The 10,074-nt window shown below is 35.6% G+C and overlaps 1 long non-coding RNA gene across 2 annotated transcripts; it reads left to right on the plus strand.

Annotated features, from left to right (window-relative positions):
* The first annotated feature begins 1,058 nt into the window (after positions 1-1,058).
* Positions 1,059-7,646, plus strand: LOC115291028. 2 transcript variants are annotated; one of them, XR_003908366.1, is made up of 3 exons: positions 1,059-1,134; positions 3,906-4,116; positions 7,394-7,646. It is a non-coding gene; the product is annotated as an uncharacterized LOC115291028 (long non-coding RNA). The 2 variants fall into 2 exon arrangements; XR_003908367.1 differs by having other exon boundaries at positions 7,388-7,415.
* The last annotated feature ends 2,428 nt before the right edge of the window (positions 7,647-10,074 follow it).

Raw genomic sequence — 10,074 nt, forward strand, 5'->3', positions numbered from 1 at the left:
AAGAGTTGGACGCTTAACTAACTGAACTGTGTAGGCACCTGTTTTCTTTACTTTTTTTAATAAATTAAATCAAGACCTGTTTTTCAAATATTCTAAATGTATTATTTCTTTTTCTAATATGCATTCATTAAGTATTGGATTCACTGAGAGTTTCTTTGTCAACAAGAAGTGTAAGTATAGGGGCACCTGGGTGGCTAATTTGGTTAAGTGTCCAACTTTGGCTAGGTCATGATCTCACTGTGGGTCTGGACTGACATCTCAGTGCCTGGAGCCTGCTTCAGATTCTGTGGCTCCCTCTCTCTCTGCCATTCCCTCATTTACACTCTGTGTCTCTCTCAAAAATAAACATTAACAATTAATAATAAATAAATAAATAAATATACATCATGTTCCTATTTATTCTTTGATTTTTTAATTGATTTGACTGAAAATAAAACTATTATGGCAGGTTTGGTTGTTACACTATTTGTTATTATTACTATTATTATCATTATTATAATTATTACATAGTACTTGAAATTATTTTTATTATTTAGGATCTAAGTGGTTTCAGTATTTTTTTTGAAATAATTTCAAATGTACAAAAAAGTGGCAAGAAAAATAAAACCACCCTTGTATGCCATCACGCAGATGACCAACTGTTAGTATTTTACTACATCTACACATGCCATACATAAAACTCATTGAAATGAGTCTCAATAGTGTCTCTTTTTTCCATTCTGGACAGGATCAATCTTAGCTTATTTGGAGATACACAAAGGAAGAGCCTTCGGAGATACTGCATGCTGTAATGTATGAGCAAACTGAGCAGCGTGGGCTCCTTTATTATGGTATAATTGGATTCTCCAATGATTTGCAATTTTTGCCAATCAAAAATTTATGCTGTGCGAAAGCATAAGCTAATTAATTTGCCGGACCTGAGGGTTGTGCTTTGTTCTATAACCATGCTGCTCCCACTTGAGTAAACATAGCCTCACTGTTCTATTACTAGAGTGACTATTGTTATTCAAATTCTGATCAGCATTCTTCTGGAACCTTTATGATATGTCACTAGGCTCCCATGTCAGAGCAGCCAGGACAGCCCTCTCCTGAACTAACTATTGAGCTACATTGTGAACCAGTAATCACCAGCAGGTCAGTGTGGCTTTGCCCCATACTGAGTTTAGTAGATTGAATTTTCTGTGCAGCAGATAGACAAGAGCAGACAGAGTAACATAAAGGCGCCTGAATTAAAATTTATTAACCTTGCAAAATCACTTACTATCACCAGTAGATAAAGATGCTGGTAGCTACTAAGCCTTAATTATTCATCAAGTTATTAAGATTTACTTCTTCATAAATGTGTGCTTCTCCCAATTTGGGAGTTAGTGTACCGGAAGCTGATATGTAAAATATTGTTAGACAGTCTTCAAGGAGTAAATAGGGCATTGGATTTTGGCATTTCTTAATGTTAATCATTTAAGAAATTATTTCAATTGCTAAGGAATCCTCAAATTTCCTCGTGGCTTTGATTTGGGTCTTTAACCTATGTAGATGTCCATGGGTATAGCATTTATTTATATGAAAAGAAATGAGAGAAATTGACAGATTGGTCACAGCAGCGTCACAGACTGATAATGTTGAAAAAGACTATAATTCTTGCAGAAGACTGTTATTCCATTCAAATAAGGTGTGGTTTTCCAAAAGGCAAAAGACTCCTGAATATGCTGACTTCTCCCTTCCTTCTGTTAGAGATAGAGCCATGATTTCTTCCTAAGTCTATTTAATTATCTCTTCTTATTCTTTTGTTCTTACCTTACTTCTCCTCTGATGCTTTTGTTGTTTCAGTTAGACACTTAAAAGAAGTAGATAGTCTCCAATATTCTACCATTCTCCTTAGGTAGTTTTAACCAATACCTGTGATCAAAGATTTGTGCCCATCTGTTCCCAGAAGCTAAATAATAGGTCTGTAGTATGTAATTTCTTTTTGCCTGGCTAGTGGGTCACTCTGGAAGAAAAACATAAAACTAAATTTAATGGTCTTACCAAAGGTCTAGAATAGGAACTGGTAAATATGCCTGAATTTTAACAACTCAGTTGGCTTTCTTATAAACTGTCAAATGCTTCCAATGCTGAAGGAAGGGAAGGGGAGAAGAAAAAGAAAAGAAAAGTAGATGAATGACATATCTGGAAGCAAACACCAATATTCTTCTGCTACTTACCATAGTGGTTTTGGTTTTGTTTTTTTTTTTTTTTTTTGGTTGCTATCATGTTGCTATGGTGGGAGAAGATAGTATAATATGATCTATGGAGAAGCTTTTTGACTTGAAAGATATTAAGTATACAAATACACTGTGGGAGTGTTGGTTCACAAGCACAGGAATTTCCCGATGAAATCTGAAACAGAAGGCAAGAAGAGACTGAAGAAAGAGGGAGGCCACTCCATATTGTTAGGGGGCAGGTTTACTAAGCAAGGGAACTTACAGATGACCCTTGTCTTCTGTTGCCTTAAGACAAGTAGACCCCTCAGGCCCCCTGCCAGAATCTTAAATGCTTATCTGGAGGTCTTACCTGGGTTCAGACCTTCCTGATGGTCTAACAACACATTGCTCTGTGAAGGCTACATGCTTGAAAATGATTCCCACTGTAGGAAGTGTGGGCAGAATATACGTTCCAAGGAGAAAGGACTCAGCAAGGTCTGATTGTCCAAATTCAGGTCACTACTTGATCGATGCTGACATTCTCTTGATGACTTCCTCAATAGGAGAGAAACAAATTTCAAGTGGATTTCATAGAGTACATAATTATCTTGACTCATGATATAACTTCACAAAGAAAGGAAAGTTTAAGATTTTTATTTATTCAACTGTTGAGTGCTATTAAGAAGTGGAAGAACAGAGAAATAATAATAGTGGCAGTAGTTACAACCAATTACAGAACTTCTGCTAAGTGTCAGACATCATCCTTGGTGATTTTCCTACATTATCTCATGTGACTCTTACAAGAAAGTTGTTATTAGCTCTGTTTCCTATGAAGCAGTAAAGGCTTCCAGAGAAGGATTTATCAGTTTAATTTCGAATGCATAAGAAAGCTAAACTTTAAATATAGGACTTTTGAATCTAAAGCCCTTATTTGATCTTCTGCATACTACTTACCATAGTGGCCTCTCCTGTGCCTTGGGAATAAGGCTCTGAGATAGAATTCTACTACATTGAGTATAAGTCATGACAGAGAAGAAAAGTTATCATCTGGATCTTGAAAATGACTAGGGATTTTACCAGTAATCAAAGTCATCAAAAGTATATAGGGATGAGAAGGAGGAAGAATATATGTCATGGAAATCAACAACTTTTAAAATTTTCAGATTTACCAAGGGGAAACAGTAAGACAAGTTTTGTGTGACAAGATCCTAGAATACACACTGGGAGTTTGAGAGGTTGCAGCAAATAGACTGAGATGCGTTTCAGAGATTAAAAAGATAATCAAAAAAGACAAGGATGTAAGATCTTCAAAAAGAAAGTGAGAGCAGGGAGTCTCAAATACTGCAGAGAGACTGGGTGGTTGGGAAATTAAAGCGGATGTTGTACTAAGTAAATATGTTATTGATTATCTTTGAAATGTGATTTTATTGCAGTGGGAGAGAGATATTGCATATCGAGGAGCGACTCTTTGGTAAAAAAGAGAGTGCAGCAAATGTAAAAATCTCCAAAATGTTAGTGGGATTTAAACAAGTGCTACTTCTGCAATGCTTTCAAATAATTTATTCTATGACCTTTATCACATTTCAAAGTTAAGAGTTCTCAGTAGATTGAATTTTCTTAAATAAATTTCCCTAATGTAAGGATGTCACACTATTTGACCTTTTAATATTTGATGAAATACCTACTACCTTTTTTGGATTGATTGTGTTTTTTTAATTCTCACAGGTTTTACATTTGTACCATTTTGAACTAAACGGTGAAATCGTGATAGCCATATTTTCTCCAACCACATCAGTTCCTCCCAACCTGTATGGGCAATTTGGGAACAATGACTCCTAGAGAATGGAAGTGTAATAGAAAGAGAACTGTGACTCAGAGATCACTGCTGCAGCTGAGGCTAAAGTATAATTTGGATCAGATGCTTCATAGAATCCAGGTGGATAATCACACCTTTGCTTTGTGCAGTGGGTGTTAGCCATAAAAACACATTTGTAAACATTTGCCCTTTACAAGTGCTGTCTGAGAAGCTATGCATTTCCTCAATACTGCAAAGTATTTCATCAATAGATGAAGTGACAGTGGTGGGTTCTCTCATTTTATTCAGCTTAGTTACCCAAACCTGTGGGTGGAAAGAAATTCAACACTTTCTGATCAGATTTCACTTTCTCTGTAACTATCTCATTAGGGTTTTCTGATAGCTCTGGAGCAGATATACACATATCACAGATGTACGTGTGTGTATTCATGTATTTATATATTCACATGTGCAGGCATATTTATTCTTATTCCCCAAATATGACTCTCTGGTCAGAAGGTGTGTACAAAAATATTCACAATGGCATTATTTGTAATTACTCAAATTTTAAGACATTTAGATATCCAACTCATTTGCGATAGAGTGACTCTATAACACCAGAATGACAAATATATTCGTTCAATTTAATAATATTGCATGATAGGGGCGCCAGGTGGCTCAGTCGATTAAGTGTCAGACTTTGGCTCAGGTCATGATCTTGTGGTCCGTGGGTTCAAGGTCCATGAGTTAGAGCACCTCATTAGGCTCTGTGCTGACAGCTTAGAGTCTGGAGCCTGCTTTTGATTCTGTGTTTTTCTCTCTCTATTTCTACCCCTCCCCCACCCACTGTCTCTCATTCTCAAAAATGAGTAAATGAATAAATGTTTAAAAATAGTAATATTGTATGATAATACATCTGCTTCTATATGTAAATTTTGATGACCCTTACAGACATTATTTTGACTAAAATAAGCCAGATACTAAAAAATAAGTACTGCATCATTCCATTTACATAAAATACAGACAGACAAAACTAATCTATGCTGTTAGAATGAATTCAGAGCTTTTAAAATATAATTATACATGTATGTTTATTTTGTAATCAGTTGCTGCTTAATGTACACTTAAATCTATACACTTTCCTGTGTATCACTTCTTTTAGTTTTAAAAAATAAAACACTTTATTTTAGTAAAAAAAAAAGAGATAGGCCACTCTTTCTTCTATCTCTTCCTCTTTCCTATTGTCAAAATGTTACTGCAATGGCTGGAAAAGAGCAGTCATCTTAGAGGAGAGAGATGCTCACCGCCATACCGACGACACAGGCTTGAGCATCTATCCTGAATCCTCTTGGGAAGTATTAAATTTCAAATAGCGGCTACAATGTGTGGAGATGCATAAACAGCCTCACACGGATTTGTATTCTGTGTGAGAGACATAATCTTCTCTCCTATTAAAAACAAAAAATACACTTACCTATAAGTGGAACAGGTTTGCCATCTAAAGCTAGCCAATATTTTGTAAATAGTTCATGATTTGATATAGTTTTGATCTTAAAGGAACTAAGTGTTTCTGTGTCCAAGGATTGAGGATAAGGCTTAAGTCCTACCTAAGTCCAGACTGATATTTTCTTTCACCACAGGAGAGATACATTAATTCTATTTTTCCCATTGCATATCAGTAGGATCTCTAAATTCATCCCCTTGAAATTATATTTGGTTTTTCCAGGTTTAATTTGCATCCAGTTAACTCATGATGCATTTAGGATGCCACTCCTACTACCTTCTTTCTTTTCTAGACCTGAGCATTCATGGAATAGACAGAAGTAAAAGGATTAAAATAATGATACTAAATTTTATTTAAATGACTAAAACATATCTTTTTATGACAATCTTAATCTTGAAAAACATATTTCTAGAAGTTCAATAGTTTCTACTATAGACAGTGCCTACGGATTGAATGATTGTGTTTCTCCCAAATTTTTATGTTGAATCCTGTGTTCTTCTAAGTGTTTCTCCTTTTCTACTCACACAGAATCCTCTGACATTTCTAGTCACCAAATATGGATGGGTTTTTTCCCACATCAAGCTATTCTGTGACACCACCTAGGTGTCCTATAGTTTATCTCATTTCTGACACTTTCTGAAGATAGCATCAGATCCCACAGGTAAATGCTCAGTCCTACAAGACTGTCTCCCTCACCACCACCACCGCCACCACTTCAAATGGACAAAAGACACTTATTAGAACAGAACAGCCTATTACCTGGGAAATTCCAAAGTTTTTAGGAACATGTATCAAGAACTGGAACCAAAGATCAAGTATTAGAACAAAAGATGTTTTTAGTGTTCATATCATTTGGGAGATTACATGGGTTTTAGAAGCTCTGTGCCAGGAATTGGGGAACAGAGACAATATATATGTATTTCTATGATCCCCCAAAGCCGTAACCCCCAGTGTGGTGGTACTTGGAGATGGGGCCTTTGGGAGGTAATTAGATGAGATCATGACTGTGGGACCCACATGATGGGATTAGTGCCCCTATGAGAAGTGACATCAGAGAGCTCTCCCTCTCTCCCTCCCCTGACCCCTTTCTCTTTTCCTGAGATCACATAGAGAAAAGATCATATGAACACACAGTGATGTAGCCACTGCCTACAAGCAGAGAGAAGGGGCCTCAGAATAAAACCCATCCCAGTGGCACCATGATTTTCAGCTGCCAGATTTGTGAGGAATGCATTTATTTTGTTTATGCTATAGTCTATGGTAATTTGTTATATCAGCTCAAAAAAACTAAGATAGTGCCTTTGCTTTAAGTAGCTTCTAATGAATGGAATGCTTTCAACCTTTTCTGCAAGCATGGTTTGCTGCATCTTTACAAGTGATATTGAATAAATAGTTTACGGACCAGAATAGAAATGTTTCTTTCCAGTTGAGTATTAATTTACCTTTTCCTATAAGATGTGATTAAAGATAGATATCCAATTATAGTTGAGAATGAAACAAAAATAATCCTTTAGATACCTTCCTATGAATATAAACTGCTACAAATTCTTACTTCACTAAATACCACTGATACTCCCTCGCTGTTAGAAGGTTGTGTGCCAATGATTGTTCTTCTCCATCCTTAAGGTAAGAAAATATTGCTAGTAGCACATTTCCCACCTCTGTTTAGCTGATGCTTTAAGGAACTTCCATTCCATTGTAAAATTCTGGGATTGGGATGACCCTAACATTAACGTCTTATGTTTTTCTCCTGTTTTGTTTGTTTTGCAACTAGGTGTAACTTTTGTCTCTGTAATTAAGAGTCACTGGTGGTAGGAAAAATTTCTCTGTCAGGTAATATTCATTTCTCAATGAATCAGTATTTCTAGTTAATGATTCATTTTATATCTTTAATCTTTTCTTCATGAGGAAAAGAAGGAAGGAAGAAGGAAGGAAGGAAGGAAGGAAGGAAGGAAGGAAGGAAGGAAGGAAGGAAGGAAGGAAGAAAGGAAGAAAGACTATGTGCCACCACTCTGTTCTTTCCTGTTATTGTAACAGCAAGTAAATCCCTCCCCCAATTCTCAGCTTAGTTTTCTTTCTTTAATTCTGCTGTTACAACCCTTTCTTTTAATAGATGGCTAAGCAACATTTAATCAATATATTTTACTAAACATTCTATTTCTGAACACTACCTGCTTATGAGAATGTCTCTCCTTCTCCTTTTCTTTGCAGAGTATTCACGGTATGGTCATAGCTCTTATCACCAACATTAATTTGTTAACTATATTAGGACCAAAACACAATAAGGCCATTTAAATTTGAGTGTATTACTAGAAGTTTAATACAACAGAAACATACTTGGGGGCACCTGGGTGGCTCAGTTGGTTAAGGGTCCAATTTCGGCTCAGATCATGATCTCATTATTTGTGGGTTCAAGCTCTGTGTCGGGCTCTGTGCTGGCAGCTCAGAGCCTGGAGTCTGCTTCATATTCTGTGACTCCCTCTCTCTCCACCCCTCCTTTGCTTGTGCTCTCTCTCTCTCAAAAAAAAAATCAAAAAATTAAAAAGAATCTCCAACAGAAACATATTTAAAGATATGATGCTGAGATATAGATTATAATAATAATTTAAGGCAATTACATCTGGAAAAAGAACAAATTTAAGGTGTTTTATATATTATATATAATATATACACATATATAATCTATCTATATACACATATATGTCATATATAATATATCTATCCAACTATAGTGTATTTTTTCTATACCTTAACCAAATAGATATTGATGTAGTCTTGGATTTCATCAGGTTTTTTTCTTTATATCATAGCTTTTTATGAGACCCACACCATGTATAAATTCTAAATGCTCATCAAACAAGGGGACATGCTAATCTATTTAACTACTTTCTCACAAATATGAACTTGGTAACATAACAGTCACATCATAGATTCCTAATTAAATATTTCAGTCCTGAATATTAATAAATTTCCAAACTTTATATCATCAAACCAATAAACCTGTATTAATACTTCTTAAATGATTTTGTTATTTATGGAAGGGATGGTGTATGAACAAAAATTTTTAAAAAATTTACTGTTTTTTATTTATTTTTGAGACAGAGAGAGGGACAGTGTGAGCAGGGAAGGGTCAGAGTGAGAGGGAGACACAGAATCTGAAGCAGGATACAGGCTCTGCACTAGTTGTCAGCACAGAGCCTGAAGTGGGGCTCGAACCCAGAAACCGTGAGATCATGACCTGAGCCGTTGGACGCTTAACTGACTGAGCCACCCAGGTGCCTCATGAACAAAATTTTTTTAATGTTTTTTTTAATGTTTATTCATCGTTTTGAGAGACAGAGCACAAGCAGGGAAGGGACAGAGAGAGAAGGAGACACAGAATCCGAAGTAGGTTCTAGTGTCTGAGCTAGCTGTCAGCACAGAGCCTGGTGTGGGGCTTGAACAGGCGAACCACAAGATCATGGCCTGAGCCAAAGTTGTAAGCTTAACTGACCAAACTACCGAGGTGCTCCATGAACTTAAATTTTAACTAGAGATATGAAGATTTCTGGGGTGAAACTATTTTGAGTTTTTTAAGTTGCTTATGTGTACAATACTTATTTTAAGATGCTCGTCTTCTTTCAAATTCTTCTACATTATGAATTTTAATTTCTGTCCACTTGAATTGATTGGGAAAATAGATTATTCATGATAATAAAAATGTTACCTTTAGGAAAATATTTAAGACAAAACAATGGCTTTGGTTTAGTTTGAAGAAAATAATCTTATTAAATATAATTTTAGAATAAGGTGTATTAATTTTCTACTGCTACACAACAAGTTGTCACAGATTTAGCAGCTTTAAACACTATAAATGTATGACCTCAAAGACTCTGTGATTCAGAAGCACAAGCATGGATTATCTGTATTCTCAGGGTCTCTTTTCATGGTCTGGAAGAAGATGCACATCCATGTTGCAAGCAGTCAATGGGTGACACTTATTGCCAGACACTTACATTATGTTCACAAATCCACCTCACTCCCAGGAGGGACTAGACTGGGCATGTACACCAAGGAGTAGGAATCTGCCTGCTATTTAAGTTTTCATTATATTTTTTATGATGAATGTAACAACTAAGAATAACCTAGTAGAAAGTTGAGGGTTGATTTCTTCTGAAATTCTATGATAATCAAATCCAATCATTTAAAAAATGTTTTATTTTTGAGAGAGAGAATGTGAGAAAGAGAGGAACAGAAAGGGAAGAAGAGAGAGAATCCCAACTGGGCTCTGCTCTGACAGCAGGGTTCAAACAAATCTGACGCTCAACTGACTGAGCCACCCACATGCCCCAAATTCAATAATTTTTAATATAAAAGTCCTGGTTATGAAAATGACAATAATGTTGAAGAAACTATTAACATTTTAACTGATACATTTTTTCTAACATATATATTTTTAATACAGTATCATGAGTAAAAATAAGTTATTAATTGAATAAGATGATTCCTACAATGAGTGCTAAGAATTATTATTATCACCCACAATTTTGACTAACCAATCAATATACACAAAGGAAAATATTTAGTTGCAGGAGCCTACTCTTTCTAGAAAGAAA

This window comes from Suricata suricatta, chromosome 5, assembly GCF_006229205.1.
Source record: "Suricata suricatta isolate VVHF042 chromosome 5, meerkat_22Aug2017_6uvM2_HiC, whole genome shotgun sequence".
In the NCBI taxonomy this organism is placed as follows: domain Eukaryota; kingdom Metazoa; phylum Chordata; class Mammalia; order Carnivora; family Herpestidae; genus Suricata; species Suricata suricatta.